General features: G+C 33.6%; 1 long non-coding RNA gene across 1 annotated transcript; it reads right to left on the bottom strand.

The window, feature by feature from the left end:
- Positions 1 to 2,238: 2,238 nt before the first annotated feature.
- LOC117029925 (uncharacterized) lies at positions 2,239 to 23,217 on the bottom strand. The gene is made up of 3 exons (XR_004424315.1): positions 23,099 to 23,217; positions 12,090 to 12,170; positions 2,239 to 2,582 (listed from the first exon to the last, which is right to left on the bottom strand). It is a non-coding gene; the product is annotated as an uncharacterized LOC117029925 (long non-coding RNA).
- Between the last annotated feature and the right edge of the window lie 1,016 nt (positions 23,218 to 24,233).

Raw genomic sequence — 24,233 nt, 5'->3', positions numbered from 1 at the left:
GATTACATTTTATCTTTCCAAAGCTGGGTTTTCAGAGGTTGCCATGATTAAAAGCAAGCGCCATACAAAAATCCACAAGAACAGGAAATGACAGTGGCTGTGTCCAATGTGATTCCAAGATTTGAGAAGTTGCTCTACATCCAATAGGTGCATGCCAATGATTAGTAAATAATTATGGTTGTTTAATAATAAAAATATTGTTTCTTTCTTTCAATCTCTGTGTATTATTTTTTTCAGACAGTTACTAAATTATTATGGCGTAAACACTCATTAAGCTGTTTAGACTTAACTGTTTAGTAAATGGAAGGATTACTTATTTCTTTCAGACAGAGGATCTGTGAAAATTAGCATAGACATTAAGGGTACTGTGAAAGAAAGTTTGGGAATCTCTGCCCTACAAAGCCTGCCCTGCAGTTACCTCTGGCTTCATCTTGTCCTACTCTCCTCCCCTTCTGACTGTACTCCAGTCTCATTGGTCTCCTAGTTGTTCCTCTAACTCACCAAGCATGCTCTTGCCTCAAGGCCTTTGCACAGGCTGTTCTCTTTGCCTGGAACACTCTCCACCTAGTTATCTGCTTGGCTAATACTCTCGCTTCTTTCAAATCTTTTCTCAAATGTCACTCTTTGGATGAAGTCTATTCTGGCCATTCTACTCAAAATTGCAAACTTCTCCCTCCAGCCCCCACTCTACTTTCTTCCATTAAACTTGTCATCTTCTAAAATGCTATATACTTTTGTATTAAGGTAATTGTTAAAAAATGTATCTATTTAAAAATGTATCCCCATCTATTAGAATGTAAGCTCTGTAAGAGCAAGGGGTTTTGTCTGCATTGTACGCTGATATATCCCAAGGGCCTAGAGCACAGTATGCATTTAGTAAGCATCTGTTGAGTAAATGAATTATTCAATTAAATCAAAATGAGATTAATTTTTAAGGGAAGAAAAGAAGCAAAGGGAAAGCATGAGGAGCCAGAAACCTGCAAGCTGTTCACCAAACCTATAACCTCTTCTTCCTGGGCATATAGCTGGACCACATTTTCTGGGCTGCCCTGCAGTTTGGTGTGCCCATGCGACTAAGCTCTGAACAATGAAATGTGATCATAAATTATGAACACTATTTACAGGCCTGCTCACCAAAAACCCAGTGTAAAATTCTCCGTTTTCTTTCCTCTTTTGGAGGCTAAATACATGAGACTCAGGGACCCTAGAGGATGGTTTGAGTCAAAAGTTATAAGGAGCCTCTGTACCTGAAAGACCATGATGAATGTGGTTCACATCAGAAACACCTTTATTGGACTTCCAACGGATGAAAAATTAACATCTACTATGAAAAGTCACTGAGATCTGGGGGTTTGTTTATGGCAACAGGTAGAATTTTCCTGATGGTTCGAAGGTCACATACACTAGAGAGGTTCTACTTCAGTATATATTCAGTATACATCCTTTATACATTCCTAATGTATAAAGGAATGTAATAGGGAAGAATAAGACCCTATAAGGAAAATAGAAAAGACACAGTATCTCAAAAATAAGAAAGAGCCATATTCGAGTCAGTTTGTTTGAAAAAGGCAAGGAAAGACTATTTAAAGTAAAAAGAATTAATTAAAATTTCTTTAAAGCGATTAAAGGTTGCTAATGAAATATACTAAGCAGATCCAATAGTGGTCAAAGCATTTGGCAAAACTTATTTTTAAAGTGACATTTTCAAAAGCAAAGGAGAAGGAATGAAAATGGAGAACCCAATGAATAAACCCCAAAATAAATTGTACCAATAAATAATTATATACATTTCATTTAATGCTGAAGTTTGAGGAATTTAAAATGTATTTCATATTCAATATATTTATTGAACTTTTCTATAGTGCATGAGATTCTCAATAAAGTATATCTCAATAAAGCATATCTCTATTAATTTTCCAAATATAAATATAAATATTGTTGGAAAACAAAGAACATACTCCTATTAGCATCAAATTGTAAAATAAAATAAATAAAATACAGAAATAAAACTTCAGATTGATCAAATAAAATTGATTGCAAAATCTTCCAACTCCATTGCCAAATCCATTATTTACAAAGATATTTTCTATTTGTCTATTATTTTCTTTCTTTATAAAACTAGATCATCTCTTTAAAAATGCAGCATCTGAGTTTAGATGGAGTTATTATCTCCTCATCATCTCAATTATTATGAAAAGTCAATTTAACCAATACAGAAAACGTGTAAAGGTAGGAAGCATAATAGTATTCCTCGTTATAAATAGCTACCTACACATATCAATCTCCACAAGAGAAATAAAAGTCACAGAAGAAGAAATCGCTCCAAGTTATTTGGGTTCTATTGCTATGGAGGAATCCATACTATGGAGGAATCCAAGCCTTCCTCCTTCTCTTGTTTTTTTATTTTCCCTTTCCCATTTACCTCTTCTCTGATCTCTGCATTTTTGTTGTCCACATTAAGGCAGGTTTTCTACTCTAGTCTCTCAGTCAATTGGCATCTCCAATTAACAGCTTCACTCTGAGTATTCAGTCAGTTATCGTTCTACACAAATTCTTGTCATTGTCCTCTCCAAGGTCTTGAGCTTTATTGGTAAAGATGAAAACCAGTTTAATAAAGAAATGGAAGGAAGGAATGAGGAAAAGAAGTTAATTAACAGGTAAGTAGGTAGTGCAATTAAAAAAAGGGACATTAGTAAACAGATGAAAAATATTTTTTGAGATTAAAATCTTTAAAGAATTCTGAAATAGCTCTGAATACAGCTCAACTTTTCTCCTGGATATCTTTCTTCTATGTGATGGAGATTAAAACTGTTCATATAGATTATAGGTAAAATTCAAATTTAAAATGGAAATACATATGTACATACCAAGGGCAATGAATTAGGTGGGAAACATGATATAAAGATGGAATATACAATTTTTAAAACATTGCTAATTATCCCAAACCCTGGTATATTATATATGAGCAAAAATAAGGATAGTAAGATTTATTATGTCATATTTGCAATAACTATTTTATAATTGTGTGAAACAAAATATGTGGAAGGAGTGACAAAGGAAAAATAATTGTGAAAATAATCTTGACCTAGCTGATCTGATTGCCCAGAAAGGTTGCTTCCTCACTGCCATCTCCAGGATATCCTTCCAGGATGGGGGAACATCTTTCTTGGGCCTTAGTTATGTAAATAGTTGTATTTCTCTCTTAAAGCTTAGTTAAATTTCAGAAATCTACACAGTCCATTCAGAAAATCGGAAACACTAATAACTGTTAATGTTAAAATACCTAATATTTTTAAAATAGTTTTATTTTCTAGATACTAAAAAAAGATGTTAAAATATCAAATAATTTTTAAAATAGTTTTATTTTCTAGATACTAAATATATATATATATATATATATATATATATATATATATATATATATATATATAGAATCATACCAGTGTCCTCTTTAGTTTCATACATAATTTCTAATACCTATAGTTGAAAACATCTATCTATAAATGGGAAGCTTTTTATATATAGTTTAGTTCTACATATAATTTAGATTGATCAGTACAAAATAATTCTTTTTACCTTTTTTCTAGCAGTAACTCACTTTTATTTCAAAATTGATAGTAGAAGAAAACGGATGTCTAGTGAGAGAGATTGCACATTGTGCAGGAAAACAAAAGATTTTAATATGTGATGTTTAGAAAGGTACTAGTAGTTGAATTCAGCAGTAAAGAAAAAGCTCTTTTTTGATTCCCTTCCTAAATTTACTCTATGTGTCTAATTACCCCTGACTAGACAGTTCTGTACTAATAAATACTATCTGCAGGGAAGCTGGCTAAGAATCATGATATTAAAGCTAGAAAAGATCATAGGGATTTTCTAGTCCAATTGTTTTAAAGCCTTAAAAGGGCAGGTAGAAAACAGAAATGACGGGAACAGAGTGTGTATACACAGTAGATAGTGATCAAAGCCATCTCTCCATCTATGGTTTCAATGTCATCTCCTTCCCATGTCCTCCAGGATCTCACTCCTTCCTCCCCCTGTATTTTCAATCTGTCCATTTCCATAGTCTCCTTCCCCTCACTCTATACACATTTTCAAGTTGCTCTCTTCTTACAAGAGAAATCAAATAAAATCTTTCCTTGACCTTGTAGTTTTTACTGTTTTCTTCCCTTTTCAATCAAAATTATTGAGTGATCTGTTTAATCTTTCTTTCTTCCAGAGTACATGTTAAATGTCTACTATGTGCTTGACCTTGTGATAGATAATATATATCAGAGCAAGTCTTTAAATACTATGTCATGTTAGTTTCTGAGCTTACACAACTGATTTAAATCAGCTTGTATAGGTGATTTAAACCTATAACTTATTTTAGACGTGATTATTAACTTAAAACATACGCATTTATAAGTTAATGTCAGGGAAATCATCTAAGATAGGGTTAAAATTTCCTTGAACCTAGTATTTACAGTAAATTTTGTGGCTTTGGGGATATGAGTTTTATTAAACTGAAGTGACAGGGTTCTAACAGCAGTGTGTTGAGGGATGAATGATAGGTAAGCATGTATGGGAGATATGTTCCCACAGCTATCTATACCTCCCTTGTAATGCATTTAATTTCACTTCCTTGTTTAATTGCTTTTGTCTTCCCTACTAGAAGAAAAGTTCCATGAGAAAAGCTACTGCGCTGTATTATCAGCTCTTAGCACAAGGATAGATCCAAAAGCACTGCAAAAGCTTTATACATGGAAATGACATTGAACCACAATAGGAAATATGCCATTCCTAAGTTACAGCCTGAAACAAAGTGTGTCAATTACCGATTAAACCAAAAATATCAACATTTTTCATAGGACTTAAACAAGACACTGAGTCTCATAATACAATATTCAAAATGTTCAGAATACAATCCATAATTACTCCATATTCAATGAATAGGAAAATGTCAACTTGTATAGAAAAATATAATCAGCAGATGCCAATACAAACACAGATGTTGGGATTATTAGACAAAGACGTCAAAGCAGCTAATATAAAAATGCTCAAAGAGGTCAACCCACATACTTTATAAATTAATAAAAGGTATAAAGTATCATCAAATACATATAAGATATAAATAAGTTCCAAACAAAAATTTTAGAACTGAAGAATACAATAACTGATTGATAGTAAATGAATGTGAAATAAAGATATTCTCAGAAGAAGAAAAACTAAGAAAATTCATACAAATGGATTGGGTCTTTAAAACAAAATGGATTATGTCATAAAAGTGGTGGCGTGAGGTGAGCCTCTTGAAATCTCCCCTGGAATTTACAACAAATTGAACAACTATAACTCCACAAAGGACTCTTTGCACAGCAGACAGGCAAGACTAAGAGGCACACAACTGAAATCACCGAAAGGTGGGCAAATTGGGTAAGTGGGGTGAAGGGAAGCAGGAAGTGTGGAGATGTAGGGCTGGGTGGGAGCAGGACACAGATATGGCTCGGAACTCCGAGCTCCCTGTATTGCGAGAGGGAAGAACTCGCAATACTAGTGCTCCACTTATGGCCCACAGTCCCACCTGAGGGGTCAGCATATAACATGGCTGAACCCAACGCTCATGGCTGAACCCACTGGTCACGGCAGAGACCTTAGAGCAAAGACTTAAGGAAGAAGGCTGAAAATGGTGTTTTAAGCCCTAACTGCCAAGCAGAGAATGGAAGCCTTAGGCACTGAGCCTAGCTACCCCAGTCCTACCCTCCCAGAGTTCACCTGCCCCCACCAGCTCAGTGCTAGAAGCAGAACAATAGCAGTATCAGATCAAATGAACAGAATATTTGCAGTTCTGAGAACTGTGGTCCACAGACACAGACTCACAGCCCAACTAGTTCAAGCAAAGGGGAGGCAGCCTTGGGTGCAGGACTGGCTGTGGTAGTGGTGGTTGCTGCCATTGCTCTGGGCCACCTCTCACAACCTACCCGGACCCTGTCCACCACTATTGGGTGGATCCCTGTAAAAGTAAACGGAGCTGCTGAAACACACAGGCTATGAATCTGGTGCAGGAAGAGCTTTGAAACTACTGAAGCTCTCCAGATCCTCCTACGGAGGCAGCGCCCTATGACCCAGGTAAACTGTTAACAGAGGAGAAGCCCACCTTCCAGGGAATCCCCCAATTGTGTGAGAAGCTGGAATAGTGCAGAGAAAACATAACACTAGAATGTGAGAGAAAAATAGGCTGCAGTTGGAGAGAAAATAAAACATTCTAACAACATGTACTGGAAAACAAAAGAGAGATCTTCCTATCAACCTGTTGCAGAACCCACTCCTGTAGATGTCTAGGAAGATAAATAATAAAGCATTAATTGTCATGAATAACCAAGGCAACAAATAGCTCAAAAAGAAAGTGAAAAGTCTCCAGAAAATGAACTTAAATATATGGAAATATGTGGCTTAAATGACAGAGAATTCAAGATTGCTGTTCTGAAAAAAACTCAACGAGATGCAAGAAAACACAGAAAGGCAGTTTAATGAACTCAGAAACACAATCAAAGAGCAACATGAACATTTTACAAAAGAGATTGAAAGTTTAAAAAAGAACCAAATAAAATTTCTGGAGATGAAGAACTCAATAGAAGAAATTAAGAATGAAATAGCCAGCTTAGGTAGTAGAGTTGACTAGATGGAGAAAAGCATTAGTGACATCGAAGATAGAAATCTGGAAATGACATGGATGGAAGAAGAAAGAGACTTGAGACTTAAAAGAAATGAAGAACCCTACAGGAACTTTCTGACTCCATCAGAAAGAGCAATATAAGAATAACGGGCATACCAGAGGAGAAGAAAGAGAGAAGGGAACAGAGAGTATATTCAAACAAATAGTCAATGAGAACTTCCCAAACTTGTGGAAAGAACTGGATCCTCGAATCCAAGAAGCAAATAGAACACCTAATAACCTCAATCCCAACACGCCTGCTCCAAGGCACATTGTATTGAAGCTGTCTAAAATCACCAACAAAGAAAGAATCCTCAAGGCAGCCAGGGAAAAGACGGTAACCTACAAAGGAAAGCCCATTAGATTATCATCAGATTTTTCAGCATAAACTCTACAAGCCAGGAGGCAGTGGAATCAAATATTCAAAGTATTGAAAGAGAGAAATTATGAACCAAGAATAATATACCCAGCAAAGATATCCTTTTATGAAGGAGGAATAAAGACCTTTCCAGACATACAGAAGCTGAGGGAATTTTCTAATACACGACATGCACTACAAGAAATACTAAAGGAGGCTATTCGACCACCATCAACAGGGACAATTTGTGGCAACCAAACATAAAAAGGGGGAGAATAAAGGCCTGAACCAGAATATGGGAATGGAGAAAGTAAGCATGCTGAAGAAAATGGAATATTCTAAATATCAAACTTTCTTTTACATAAACTTAATGGTAACCACTCAAAAAAAAAAAAAATCCAGAACTGAAATATATACTGTAATAAAAGAAGAAACAGAGGGAAACATCATAGAATACCACCACACAGAAATAATAGACAATAACAAAAATAATAGACAACAACAAAAAGGCAAAGAAACAATGGAGACACAGTCTTACCAGAAAACTAAAGATAGAATGATAGGAAATCCTCAGATATCAATAATCACCCTAAATGTAAATGGACTGAATTCACCAATAAAAAGGCACAGAGTAGCAGATTGGATCAAAAAACTAAACCCAATCATATGCTGTCTCCAAGAGACGCATCTCAGCTACAAGGACAACTATAGACTCAAAGTGAAAGGGTGGAAATTAATACTCCAAGTAAATGGTATCCAGAGAAAATCAGGTGTACCATACTGATATCAGATGAAACAGACTTCAGGGTAAAAAAGGTAACAAGAGACAAAGATAGACATTTCATAATGGTAAAGGGGACTATACAACAAGAAGACATAACAGTCATCAATATTTATGCCCCCAATCAGGGAACACTGAAAAATATACCAAGCAACTGCTAACAGAACTAAAGGGAGAAATTGATCAAAACACAATTATACTAGGGGACCTAAATACATCATTGAGAGCTATGGATAGATCATCCAAACAGAAAATAAATAATAAAATAGCAGCCCTAAATGACACATTAGATGAAATGGACATAATTGACATATATAGAGCACTTCATCCTAAAACATCAGACTATACTTTTTTTTCGAATGGGAGATTTTTGCAAACAGTGCCTCTGATAAGGGGATAATATCCAAAATATACAAGGAACTCATGCAACTCAACAACAACAAAACAAACCCATTTGAAAAATGGGCAGATGACCTGAAGAGACATTTCTCCAAAGAGGACATAAAAATGGCCAATAGACATATGAAAAAATGCTCAACATGACTAATCATCAGAGAAATGCAATTAAAAACCACAATGAGCTATCACCTCACCCCGGTTAGAATGGCTATCATCAATAAGCCAAATAGTAACAAGTGTTGGAGAAGCTGTGGAGAAAAAGGAACCCTCCTACACTATTGGTGGGAATGCAGACTGGTGCAGCCGCTATGGAAGGCAGTGTGGAGGTTCCCCAAAAAATTACGAATAGAATTACCATATGACCCAGCAATCCCTCTCCTGGGTATCTACCCAAAAACTCTGAAAACATTTATAAATAAAGACATGTGTGCTCCAATGTTCATTGCAGCTTTATTTATGGTGGCCAACACATGGAAACAATCAAAATGTTCTTCGATAGATGAATGGATAAAGAAGTTTGGTTACATTTTTATACACCAATAATAAACTAGCAGAAAGAAAAGGTAAGAAAACAATCCTATTTACATTACATCAAAAAAATAAAATACCTATGAATAAATTTATCCAAGGAAGTAGAAGACCTTTAGTTAGAAATTTGTAAGACTTTGAAGAGAGAAATTAAAGAAGATATAAATAAATGGAAATATAGATCATGCCCATAGAAAGAAAGACTATGTTAATTAATATATTAATAATTTAAAATCTCCATACTACACAATCTATAGATTCAATGCAATTGCTATTTTAAGTACCAATGACATTTTTCACAGAACTAGAACAAATAACCCTAAAATTTATATGGAACCGTAAAAGACCCCGAATAGCCACGGCAATCTTGAGAAAGATGATCAAAGATGGAGATATCACACTACTTGATATAAAATTATACTACATAGCCATAATCATCAAAACAGCATGGCATTGATATAAAAACAGACACATAAATTAACAGAACAGAGTAGAGAGCCCAGAAATAAATCCATGCCTACATGGTCATTTAATCTATGACAAAACAAGTAGGAATTTACCTTGGGGTAAAGACAGTCTATTTAATAAATGGTGCTGGGAAAACTGGACAAATACATGCAAAAAAATGAAATTGGACCACTTTCTTATACCATATACAGGAATAAACTCAAAATGCATTAAAGATTTAAGTGTAAGACTCCAAACCATAAAACTTCTAAAAGAAAATATAGGAAGTAAACTCTCAGACATTACCCATACTAATATTTTTAGTGATATATTTCCTTGGGTAGGAGAAACAAAAGAAAAATAAAAAATGGGATTACAGCAAACTAAAATATTTTTTTCACAGCAAAGGAGACCATCAACAAAACGAAAAGACGTTCTACCGAATGGGAGGAGATATTTTTCAATGATACATCTGATAAGGGGTTAATATCCAAAATGTATTAAAAACTCATACAACTCAACACCAGACAAACAAACAAACAAACAAAGAACCCAGTTAACAAATGGGGAGAGGACCTAAACAGACATTTCTCCAAAGAGGACATACATATGGCCAATAGACGTGTGAAAAGATGCTCAATGTTACTAATTATCAGAGAAATGCAAATAAGCACCTCACTCTTGTCAGAATGGCTATCATCAATAAATTAACAAACAAGTGCTGGCGAGGATGTGGAGAAAAGGGATCCCTCATGCACTGCTGGTGGGATTGCAGATTGGTGCAGCCACCATGGAAATCAGTATGGAGGTATTTCAAAAAACTGGAAATGGAACTACCTTATAACCCCACAATTCCACTCTTAGGTATCTATCCAGAGAAATCCGAAACACTAATTAGAAAAAATTTATGCACTCCTATGTTTATTACAGTGCTATTCACAATAGCCAAGACATGGAAACAACCAAAATGTCCATAGGTACATGACTGGATTAAGAAACTGTGGTACATGTCTACAATGGAGTGTTACTTGGCCATAAAGAAGAATGAAATCTTACCATTTGCAATGATATAGATGGACCTAGAGAACATTATGCTAAGTGAAATAAGTCAGACAGAGAAAGACAAATATCATACGATCTCACTTACATGTGGAATTAAAGAGCACAATAAATGAACAAACTACTCAGAAACAGTCTCAGAGATACAGAGAAAAAACGGAGAGTTGCTAGATGAGAGGGGGTGGGGATGAGGGAGAAGGTGAGGGGATTAGAAAGCACAGTCGGTAACCACAAGATGGCCACAGGGATACAAAAGACAGTTTGGGGAATACAATCAATAACGTTGTAAAGATTTTATAGGGTATCTGCTGGACACTTGTCTTATTAGGGGAGACCACTTCATGGATGGTGTAGGTGCCTGACCACTGCAGTGTACACCTGAAGCTGAAGCTGAATAAAATGAATGTCAACTATAATTTTATATATATATTAGTATATATATATATATATTATATACGTATATATATATTATATATATATATATATAGCCACAGAATGTATAATGTGTGTGTGTGTGTATATATATATATATATATATATACACACATATATACATATATATATAGTCACAGGATGTGGAATATAGTGTAAGGAATAGATTCAGTGGAACTGTAACAGCTATATACGATATCAGAGGGGAAGTAGATTGGGGGAGGAGGGTTATCGCTTTGGGAGGAATATAAATGTCTAACTATTACATTGTTTTGTACACCTGAAACTAATAAAAAAAAAGAAAGCAAAAAAAAGTCAATTATATTCTTATATATTAGCAATGAACAACTGGAAACCATAATTTTTAAAATGCCACTTATAATAACAACTATTTGGGTATAAATCCTATAACACATGTATAGGTATATGCTGAAAACTACCCAATGGATGAAATAAATAAAGAAGATCTAAATCAAGACAGATATACTGTGTTTGTAGATTAGAAGAACACTCAGTATCATACAGATGACAATCTCCCCAAATTATAGATTTAATGTAATTCTAGTAAAAATCCCATCAAGGTTTTTGTACATAAACTGATTCTGAAATTTATATGAAAAGGCAAACCACCTAGAATAACCAAAACAATTTTGAAAATAAAAATAAATAAAATTGGATGACCCATGCTACCTGATTTTCAGAATGACTATAAAATATAATCATCAAAATAGTGTGGTATTGGTAAAGAAATAGATATATAAATCAATGAGGAGAATAGAGGCAGAATTAGACTCAGACATATATAACCAACTGATTTTTTCTTACAAAGATTCAAAGACAATTCAGAGAAAGGATAGTTTTTCAGTAAAGGGTATTAGAACAATTGAACACCCAAAAACAACAAAATCAAGTTGGACTGAAATCTCACATCTTAGGCAAAAATTAACTCAAAATTAACCATAGCTCTAAATGTAAAACTTAAAACTATAAAACTTCTAAAGAAAATGTTTGTGGTTTGAGGTTAGACTAAAATTTCTTAAATATATCACCAAAAACAATTAAAAAAATAAAATTTAAATGAATTTTATTTCATTAAGATAAAAACATTTGCTCTGTAAAAGACACTTTTAAGAGAATGAAAAGACAAGTGACAGAATGAAATTCTTCACAAATCACATATCCAATGAAGAGGAGTATATATTAATAATTCTCAAAACTCAGCAAGATGAAGAACCCAATAAAAAAATATGCCAAAGACTTGAACAGACTCTTCACCAAGAGGGTATAGATTATAAATAAATATATTAAAAATGTTCAATATTATCAGCCATCAGGGAAATCTAGAGTGAGAGACCACAACAGACCTATTCAAATGACTAAAATAGAAAAATACTTACAATGGTCAAGTGGGGATAAGCATATGGAACAACTGGAAATCCCATACATTGTCAGTGGTTATGCAAACTGGTACAGACACTCTGAAAAAAAGAATGACAGTTTCTTACAAAGTTAAATATAAACTTACCATATAACCCAGTAATCCCACTCCTAGGTATTTAGCCTAGAGAAATATTTACAAGAAAATTTAACTTTATACAAGAACTTGTACACGAATGTTTACACCAAATAATCATCAAAAATTGGAAACCAAATATACTTTATGAGTGAATTAATAAGCGAACTGTGGTGCATGTATAAAATGAAATAGTACTCAGAAAAATGTTTTAAGGAAAGAAGTATTGATACATGCAAAAACTTGGATACATCTTAAAGGCATTATGCTGAGTGAAAGACGCCTGCCTTGGAAGGTTACATACTATATGATTCCATATCGGGGAAAAAATAAAATAATAAGGAAAGAAAACAGACTAGTGGTTGCCAAGAGTAGGGTTGGGGGAGGGAATGACTACAAAGGGGTAGCACTAGAAAATTTTAGTGGTGCTATAACTGTACCCTAATTATAGACTGATTACATGATCTATTTATGTGTTAAAACTCATAAAGCTCTATGGCAAAGAAAAAGTCCATCTTACTGTATGCTAATTTAAATAAGTACATTTTAAAATACTTGAGAGAGAAATTGCTAGATCACAGGGTAGGTATATGTTTAATTCTTAAAAAATGTCCACACTTTTCTCTAAAGTGGTTTGATGTTGCGTTTTATTTTTTTACCAACAATAAATAGAAGTTGTGGTTGCTCCACATTCTTATCAAAATTTGCTATTAGTCTTTTTAATGTTAGCCATTTGAATGGGTGTGAAATAATATCTCATTATTGTCTCTATATAAATTTTAATAGCTGCATAATATTCCATAATTTGGCAATCTCACAATCAATTCAAACCACTCGCTAGTGGGTCTTTGACTCTCTCTATCTGTTCTCTTTTTTCTAGAATTCATTGCCTGTAGATATGCATTAATAGATCCTTCTAGACAATATATGTGGGCTTACTTTAACTGTTGTCATTCCAGAAAAAAAGTTGGTAGAGAAAGTAGGGTTGAAAACAAGTCTTCACACCACCTTCACCCATTTATTCAATTTTTAGGTGTCATAGTTACAGAATTTTGAAGCTCCAAGGATTTTTAGAGATCATATTATCCAAACCCTTCATTTTATAAATGAGGACATGAAGCCCTTAGAGATTACATTGCCTTGCCTGGGTCATACATCTAGCTAATTTCATGTTTTAGAGTTAAGAATCACATCTTCAATGTTATCGTGACATTTACTGGGAGGAAATTTTAATGAATCAAAAGTTACTTTTAAGAGCATTTTCCAGGAATGCATTCATTCATATGACAAATATCTTTGAGTGCCTCTCAATGCCAAGCACCATGCTAGGTTCTGAGGATGTGAAAGACACAGCCCACATCTGAAGAAACATAGTGTCTAATTGAAGATAACAAATGTTATCTCCTTCGATTCTGAACTACATGTCATGTGCTGTGCACAAAACGCAGCACAATGTGGAAAGTGCTCCAATAGAAAAATAAATTTCTCTAATTGTATTGGGAGAGTAAAGGAAGGCGTCACAGAGGAAGTGATATTTGATTTAGGCTTTCAGTAATAGGAACAATACTTTAAGATGAGATATCAATGGAATTGTGGAGAATTTCTAATTTTTAAACTAATATTACATATAAATATAGAAAACACACACAATCATTTCAAATACAAACTAAGTTCCAAATCTCTTGAGAGGCAAGAATAATTGAAAACAAGTTGGTGACTTTGAAAGCTTTGATAAATGTTTTGGCAAAAAAGAAAAAAAGGAGGTTGGAAGGCATCCCGGTAGGGAAAAAGCAATTTTTTTGTTCAGGTATCCAAATCATCATGAATTGTGGATTAAAATGCACAATTTTAATACACACACACACACACACACACAATAATGTAGGCACAGATATCTCATTGGCTTGCACTTAATTCTGAAAAGGCATTTATCCTAATCGAAGTTGAGCCAAGTAAGGTGACATAGACTGGTTTAGTACTATAATCAATATATAATAAAATTAATTGGACATCCCTAATTCTATTCTTAACTGTTACGTTTCTGCATGGCAATTAGCCATAAATATTAAATGATCATATGTTTCATGATTTTTCGCATTACTTTTACCCAATAAAACCAAGCATTTCTAGATTCAGTTAATGAAAGGAAAGGGGAGAATAACAAATCAGAAAGTTCATAATATCTCTCCTAAAAACTTCATATGAATTCGAACCAGCTCCTCCACTTCTCTATCAGTAAGTATCCAGACTGGGACACCCAGGATCATCGTCATCATCATTTTTATTAATAGCAGTTACAATCTAATGAACATTTAGCACATATCAGATAGTATACCAAATTTAGTATTTCAATTATCAAATATTAACTAACTCATTCTGAAGATGAGGCAACAGGAGTGCAAAGAGTTTAAATAACTGATCTAGAGTCACATGACAAGCAAAATAGAGAAAATATTGTAAAGTATGTTTCAACTTCCAGTAAAACCTTGGTGGTAGCTCAGTTATGAATCATTCCACTTCTCCAGAAGGCCACAGGAAACAAGGACAATAAGAAAAATGCAAATTCAATTTTCAACAAAGGTGGAAGACAGAGAAAACCCCTCCAAACTACAAATTTTGTGTATAAATCCTTCCCAGCACAGAATCAGTAGCAGAACCTAGCAGAAAACTGTGATGGGACCTGATAAAAGTCAAGGGAAGAGTAGGAGAGCCATGGGAAAATAACTAGCAGATCTCAAAAGCCATCAAGACATAAACAAACCCTGAAGAGGGTCGGACCCACTCTGAAAAGGAACTGCTATAAGCAGGGTTAAGGAGCACAGTGGGAGGAGGAGAGAGGGGGCTCACAAGTTAGCCAGGGATGGTAGACCATAAACTCATAAAAAATACATCTTCTAAATTTAAGGGGGAGACCTCAAAGGCAGGCTGTCCCTTGGTGGCAAGGGCAGAGTAGAACCTGAAAAAGTTTAGATATGGCAATAGAAACCTCCTTGAGCCAGTTCAGGTTCAAGAAATAGAGGAGACATGATGGTTTCACAGAGTTCCATCACTACAAGAGGTGGGACGCTTTGAGATGTAGACGCGCCAGATTACCCTAGTCTTTCCCTTTCTTCAACATGAGCTTCTTGTAAAAAGCTAGCCTATAAAAATAAAACTTAATCAAGTAGAGAAATAGAAAAGGAATAAACACCATATCCACTCGACATTGCCATGTTTTTAAAACGAGAAAAAAGCAACAAAACATACCTATAGAAAAATAAATCACCAGAATATTGTCATCAATCAGAAAAAAACTGTAAGCCAAAATTTATTGGAGAAATAATGAAACAAATACTATTCTGAAGGAAGGCCACAGAGCAAAAATACAAAAACTCAGGGAAGAAATGGCCAGAAAATAGTAGGTGATCATGTGACAATAGGAGGAGGTGAATCAAGAACTTGAAAAATTCAGGTAAAAAAATAGAAGAAAAAGGGCCAAAAATTTTTCAGAAATCAAGACTAAATTTGAAGGGAAATAAATACTGAAAAATACTTTGACAAAATTCACACTTATTCTCATTTAAAAATCTTGGAAAAAGAATAACAATAGGAAACTGTTACTCCACAAACTATAGGTTAGGTACACACAGTAAAGGACTGTGCAGTGATAAATATTAATGAAAAAGATCTATATGAACTTACATGAAGTGATTTCCAGGATATGTTATTAAGTGAAGAGAGCTACCTTTTGTATGTTAAATAAGGAGAAATGCAAAAAGCAAATTTATCTGCTTATGTTTATAAAGAGAAACACAGGAAAGATAAACTGGAAAACAAACAAATTGGCTACCAATAGTGGTTGGCGTGAGGGTGAAAGGGACAGAGGAAGGCATGACATTTTTCTAAATAAGTATAACTTTTTTATAGTTATGATTTCTGGAAGCTTGTTAATGTTCTACATATTCTAGATATAAAAATAAATCACCAACAAGTGGAAGGACAAAAAATTAAAACTAAAACTGAAAGCAAACTGATACCAATGTATACAACTATATTTCAAATGAATAACATAATAATACTGGAAAGAAAATAAAAGAACAAATTCCCCAAATTTTAAACACAGTATTTAACAATAGCTCTTCAGCTGGGAGAGGGGAGCAGATGGGAAGGAACAGCAAAAAATTTTTAATTTTTGTAGGTATTTTTTATAGTGGTATGGACAAAAAGATTCTGAAATTATTTTAAGTATACTGTTGGATTGAGGAAATAGATAAGTGACCTGAATGCTTTGATGTTATTAGGAACCAGGGTTCTTACTATAAAAGAGGAGAGATACAAACAGAATGGAGGGTGGCAAGGAAAGCTCTATGTAGATTGATTAGATTTGTAGATACAAGTAAGAACTAGTGGTCTTTAATATCTGCATAGAAAAATAACTAGATTATATATTAAGTTATATATACATATACAGATCATATACATATATTATACAGATCATAGATTACATATGCACTTACATGCACATATGTGTACACACACTCACATTTCTCAGCTCTGCTAAAAGGTCCTAGAAACAAAGATGACACTCCAGCATCAATGAACACATTGAGTGCTTAGGTATTGGTTTCTAATTGCATTTTCCACTAAAATGGACCAAGTTTTCTCAGAAAAATGGATAATTGAATGGCTGGGACAGGAAATGCAAAATGATCCTAGAACATTAAATCGTAAAGTAAGAAAGCATTCAAAATAAACAATTGAGGCATGATAAAAGAACAAAGGAGATAGTATACAGGAACTTCCACTGGCCAAATCTGGACAGTTTGAGTACTGAAAAGAAGACGTTATTTAAAAATAAAAAATTTAAAAATAGGAACCCATTTTGATAATGAACAAGTAAATAATGAATGAATGAATGAATGGATGGATGGATGAATGAATGAATGGGAACTTCTCCTTACAGGAGTCTGCTGATTGATTAAAGGTGAAAAGCAAGTTGGAGTAGGAAAACCAAAAATTTTCAACCATAATAATAATGATTGGAAGCGGAAAAGAGAAACTACGTGGTGGATAAACTGAATAATACCTTGACCAAGTGATCAAAATCAATGTTGGCATTGAGGAGCAGATAGGCCATGAGTGCCTCTGAAAGTGATGTTCTCAAGACACAATATCATTTATGCAGTGCTCCAACTAAGGATGGTTTATTTGAATCTAATCATAAGGAAACATCAGACTAACCAAAAATGAGGAATATTCTTTTTTTTTTTTAAGGACCTCTACGTTTCAAAATATCAAAGTCATGAAAGATTAAGAAAAGTGAGGAGCAATTCCAGATTAAAAGAGACTAAAAAGATTTGACAACTAAATCTAATACAGAATCCCAAACTGAGGAAAAAGTGTTATAAAGAGTATGAGTTGAGCAATTCACAAAATTTAGAATATGATGGTAAAGTATTATGTCAATGTTCAATTTCCTGAAGGTGATAAACACATTGTTAATGTAAAAGAATGTCCTTGTTCTTAGGAAATACACACTGTAGAAGTCAGGAGTAAAGCAGTATGATTTGTGCAACTTAATCTCAAATGGTTCAGGAAAAAAAAATCTACATCCATAGATAAATAAGTGATATAATGCCATAGATTAGACAGATGGATTAGATTAGATAAAATTAAGCGAATAATGAAGCAAACAGGACAAATGCTATAGAATCTGAGTGAACAGTATATGGGATTTCTTGCACCCTTATTGAAATTTTTCTCTACACTTGAAATTATTTCCAAATAAAAAAGTTTTTTAAAAAAATTGGAGGAGAACAAATGACATAGACACTATGTGTAGTGGGTTGAATTGTGTCCCCCGAAAAACATGTCCAAGTCCTAACCTCTGGAACTTGAGAATGTGATCTTATTTAGAAATAAAGTCTTTGCAAATGTAATTAAAGATCTTGAGATGAAATCACATTGGATTAGTGTAGGCCCTAAATCTCATGTTTGGTATCCTTATAAAGAGAGAGAGAGAGAGAGACAGACAGAGAGAGGGAGAGAGAGAGAGGACACAGAAGAACACAAAGAGAAAAGGCCATGTGAAAACAGAGGCAGAGATTGTAGAACTGCAGATAAAAGCTGCCAAGGATTTTTGGGTGGCACCAGAAACTAGGAACAGGCAAGGAAGGAGTCTTTCCTAGAATCTTCAGTTTCAGCAATGAATCTGAAGCACAACCCTCCTCACACATTGATTTTATACTTCTAGCCTCTAGAACTGTGAGAGAATAAATTTCTGTTGTCTTGAGACATCAAAGTTGTGATAATTTGTTACAGCAGTCCTAGGAAATTAATATACTATAAAAAATACTGTAAGGGTTATAGAAGATAAATATCAAAAAGGAAGGAAGGAAGGAAGGAAGGAAGGAAGGAAGGAAGGAAGGAAGGAAGGAAGGAAGGAAGGAAGGAAGGGAGGGAGGGAGGGAGGAAAGAAGGAAGGAAAGAAGGAAGGAAGGAAGGAGGAAAGAAAGGAAGAAAGAAGGAAGGAAGGAAGGAAGTAGGAAAGAAAGAAAAAGTAAAATTAGAAAGAAAATAAACATGTAAAGCAGGAAAAAAAGACCCAATACCTGTATAAATGGAGTCCCCAAAGAAGATAACAGCAGAACAGAATGAACATTTTAAACTATAATTCAAACCAGAAAATACTTTCCTAAAATAATTGAATCTACTTATGGAAACAACACACCATGCATCATAAAATCTGATTCAGGATAGTCAACATTAACATTTATCTTGGAAATTTTATTAGATTTCAGTTACAAAGAAAGGCTCTTTCAGAAGCCAGACAAAAATTCACAACAGAAAGAAAAAGACAATGGCATCAGACTTCTCCACAGTCAGGAGACAGAGAAGCAACACCTGTTAGGTACACAAGGAAAGTAACTCCCCAGGATTTTGTATCCAGCCAAGCACTCCTTCAGGTACAAAGATAGAAGACCAACAATTTTGAACATGTAAGAACTTATTGAAGGTTGTTCACTTTTTGGAAACTAAAAGACAAACCAGGATGCATAGCTGTGGAATCTGCAGCAAAGCACATTAGATATTTTTAGCCAATGAAAACAAACGCTGGGATAAGGATTACAAGATAGAATGCTGTATTTATGAATGATAAAAATTTAAAATAAAAAGAGTAGAGGAAGAAAAGCTGAACAATAGAAATACTCTATGATTGATCCATTGGAATCAGTGAGTCAAAGAATATAAGATGAACCTGAAAATCAATGTAGAAGCATATTAAAGAATACAATGAAAAAAAAACTAAGAAACGCAACACTATTGATTTAAAGTTGTGGATGAAAGAAAGGGAGAAGGAGGAAGACTATACACCATCTGGAATGGATACATTATTTGAATTCTAAAATTAAAATTAGTTTCCTTTATAAGTAGTGTTCATCACTATTTCCTCATCTACACTAGTTAAGAGTTAAAGAGAAAATTTGTGGCTATTTACATGGTTAGAGTAGTTTTAATTCTTTAAAGTTTTTATTTTCAAAAATGTATTTCAAAGGCTATCTTATGTCAAACATTTTTATAAGTACAGTATTTTACTAATAAACTTTATTTCTCTCATTGCTTCATGGGTAAGGATCCAGACTTTGGGAAGAGAAATGAGCAGAATATGGGTAGAATGAAAACCAAACTCAACTGAAGGTAACTAACTATCTAGGAGAGGAGAGTAAAAGACTTCCTTTAGGTGGAAGTCTTTTGTTACAAAAATGCAGGAATCAGGTTGAGAAGCAGCACAGGGATAGAGAAAGTACGAGAAAAGAGGGCAGGGGTAGGATTCCCCATAGGAGTAAACCATAAATGACTGTTACAGTTTGAGACCCTCTCCTTTTTTATTTCTGCTCATTAGGATTGGTGTATACATAGGTAGCTAATTATGATGAGGAATACTACTGTGTTTTCTATTTTCTAAATTTGGCTACTACGCTGTTTATAGTGGGATTTCACAATAATTGGTGTTGTAAAAAGATAATGGCTTCTTTTAAGCCTAGATTTCCTCATTTTCAATGAATTGGTTAGTATTATTTTTAATTTTTATAAAAGTTTATTTGAGCCAAACTGATGACATATGCAAGGGAGCAAGATGTCAAATACTCATGAATTGATAAGTTTAAAAGAGAAGTAAAAATACCGGAAAAATGAAATTTGTGATAAATTTGACTCACAACTAAAAAATATCTGCAGCTCCAGAAACAGTCTGTCATCAAGCAAGAATTTTTTATTGTTACACCTGAATTTGCTCTTTCTATTTTATTTATTATATATTTTGCAAGTTATATGGATTATATGTATATACTCTTTGGGAGGGCGGAATCCACTCCAATATCCTTTTCAATATTAACAATACTGACATGTAGTATAACTGTAAATCTAATAGAGAAAGCATTCCTTTATGTTTCATATAGTATAGCTTTAAACTTAAAATTATCACAGTTTCTTATTTAACCTCAACTATACAATTACTACTGATCTTCTTATAAACTTCATGAGGAAAGTATCATTTCTGGTGTTTAATCAAGAAAATATATAGATATTTTACATAGCATTTGTTTTTGTATATGTTATCAAAATTATCCAGAAGAGCAATATATGCCTTTACCCTATCTTAGATAGATAAACTTGATGTTATATAATTATAAAAATTTTAAGATAAATAGCTGGTATTTATGACCTGTGCTCTAAAAGATCTGATTGCAGAATGCAGTAAAAGAATTACCTTCTGTTTCTTGATCTTAATGCTTGTTCACAATATCATAGTAGCGTTCTCCTGAATAGAACAAAGTGAATTAATATTCATTTTAATATTTATTTAAATATGAATGCATATTCCTATTAAACAGTATCCATTGTAGATTAACTCTGACAGACTTTTATCTTTAGTTTTATTTGCCAATCATTCGTTATCCTATAACATTACATAAATAGATGTGTTGATAATTTGGAAAAATTCCTAAAAATCATACCACATTAAGAAGAGAAAGCTAGACTATAAAATTAAAAATAAAATATTTCAAAACTTTAATACAAGTCACCTATGTAAGTGTATGTCACTCCAAGGACACAAAAATGTAACAAATGCATCTACCCATAAGTTCTGGAGGACTATATGCCAAACTGCAGACCCAAAGAAAAGAGGACCACAGTCCCAGTAATTAGTGTACAAAGTTGAAGAATACTTCAAGGGATATAAAAGGATATTTTGAGTTGATGGTCATTTTAAAGTATTATATTGGGGAGAAACACATGTACATGTATGTATGTATAAAAAATAATAAAGGCAAATTGTGAAGGTTATATTTACAAGAATAAGTACAGGCATACCTCATTTTATTGTGCTTCACTTTATTATACTTCACAAATTGAAGACAAGACCCACCACCAACAAAATGATTACAACTCGTTTTATTATTATATTTCCTTTATTGTGGTGGTCTGAACCCTAACTGCAATATCTCTAAGGTAGGTTTGTAGGCTATTAAACTCATTCAAACATTAGTGTAAATTTCTTTCTCAGTTTAGATTGAGTGTCATTTAGGATTCTGAGGGAAATGAGACTTTGGTATAATATCAGATACTATTTGTTGAATTCTCATCAGCCATATCCCTACTTCTATTCCTCTTTAACAGAACCCCAATTTTATTCACAAGTTGGTGGCAAGTACTCAGAGCAGTGGACTCAGCTGCAGGAGATGAATCACAATTAATCTAATCAAATTTCCCCTTGAGTAACTGGTTTAGTGGTGGGCAGATGACCTAGTTCTAGCCAATAAGTCTTGACAGAACGTCTGTGGAGTCAACTTCTCGGATAAGGTTTTCTTCCTTGATTTAAAACAAAACAAAACAAAACAAAACAAAACAAAACAAAGATGATGAAACATGCCAGGAAAACTCTCTTTGCTCCTAATTTTGGATGTGCTCATATCAAACTGATGCCTGCAGCTTCAGTAGCCATCTTAGGACAATAGGGAACCAAGCTTTTGATGCTAGCTGACTGGAAAGATGGAGAGTTTGGCACCTTGAGGACATCACTGAGCCACTCATTAACCAACCTTAGAACTACTTTCCCCTGGATTTCTTGTCATGTGAGATAATAAATGTCTGTTACATAGGTCACTTTTTGTGGAGTATCCTGTTAGTTAGAGCCAAAATATATCATACCTGACATGGGTATAAAAAAGCAGGTATATGTTTATGGGTGGTCAGTATATCTGTGGAGGAGCCAAAATAACCCAAGAATTGTATGGAGAACTGGATTCAGAACCAAAGGGAGTGCGCCAAGTAGGTCAGAGAAGTGACCTTTGTGTACTCACATCAAGTGACAACTTTAAGCTATAATCATCCTTTTGTAAATACGTAAGAATTCTAGTTCTCAAAGTTCTGTAAACAATAAAAAATTCCAAACTGAATCAAATCATAAGTCTGGGTGGTTCAACATGCCTTTCTGAATGTACTCATATTTCTGTGGCCTAAGATCAAGTAAATGTTTCTCCTCGTACACTATTCCATGAACCTCGTCAACTACTCAACACTTGGAATTGTAAAAAAAATAGAGAAACACAATGTGTAAAGTGAAAAACAGCACTAGATTTGATATCAGAAGCCCACATATTGATTTATGGCTCTACAAATTACTAGGTATATGACTTCAGGTTTCAATTTTCTCATCTGCAAAAATGAGATAATACTTACATCATGAAGTTTTATGAGCATTAAATGTGATAGTGTAGAAAATGTATATAGTATAAAATAACATACAAAGCAAAATGTTTAATGACATACTGTAGGAAGATGTTTGTAAATGAATGAATAATTCCTTCATTTACTATAAAAACTAGAGGAGACTTGAAAAAAGTCAATTACCTTCTCACGATTAAGGAAGCTTCATGGTTTCCTTTGCATGCTATCCCACTGCCATAGTGGAGAGACAAAAACCAAAAAATAGCTCATGCCAAAATACATGTATTTGTGGAGACTTAAATTTTATTTTACTTTTTTATTTTATACTATTAATATAAAAATATACCATTTAATTTTGAAATTTATGATACAAAACCCAGACAGTCATTATAAAAGAGAACAGACAAATATTCCCCATGAATGGAGATTTTTAAAATTCTAAACATGCTTTTAACAAACAAAAAGTATATATATATTATATATATATAATATATATATACATACATACATATCTATATCTATATAGATCTATATAAGTATAGATCTATATATATATATATATATAATATATATATATATATATATACTGAGTTTATCCCAGAAATATAAGGTTAATTTAACATTCAAACTCAATTAATGTAATTCACCACATTAACAAAGTAAATAAAAGAGAAAAAACATATGATCATCTCAACAGATCCAGAAAGATCATTTGACAAAAACCTACATCTATTCCTAATAAACCTCTCAGCCTAGTAGGAATAGTAGGGTACTTCCTCAATCTGATAAGGGAAATCTATGAAAAAATTTGCTGCTAACATCATACTTAACGATCAATGACTGAATGCTTTTCCCCACCTAAAATTAGGAAACCACCAAGGATGCTCACCCTCATCAGTTCAATTAAAAAAAAAAAACTTGTTTAATACTAGAAATGTACAACATAAAACAAAAATTACACATAATTATAAAATGGTCTCCAAAATTCCCTCCCAATAGTGTACATAATTTGTATCATTTCCTCCATTGGAATGTGGATGAGATTGTCAAAATGATGGATTTCACTCCCATCATTATGTTACATTTATGGCAAAAGTGAATTGGCAGATGTAATTTAGATCTCGAAATCAGTTTATTTTGAATTAATCATAATGGAAATTATGAGTGGATCTAAGTTAATCAAACAGAAACCTTTAAAAAGTAAGTAAATGAGTAAATTTCTCTTGCTGACCTCAGAGACGATGGAAGCCACCATGAGTTAAAAGCTGCGAGGAACTGAATTCTGCCACTAATCTGAATGAACTGAAAGAGTGCTGTC

This window comes from Rhinolophus ferrumequinum, chromosome 11, assembly GCF_004115265.2.
Source record: "Rhinolophus ferrumequinum isolate MPI-CBG mRhiFer1 chromosome 11, mRhiFer1_v1.p, whole genome shotgun sequence".
NCBI lineage: Eukaryota > Metazoa > Chordata > Mammalia > Chiroptera > Rhinolophidae > Rhinolophus > Rhinolophus ferrumequinum.
This window is presented reverse-complemented; position numbering and strand designations above follow the sequence as displayed.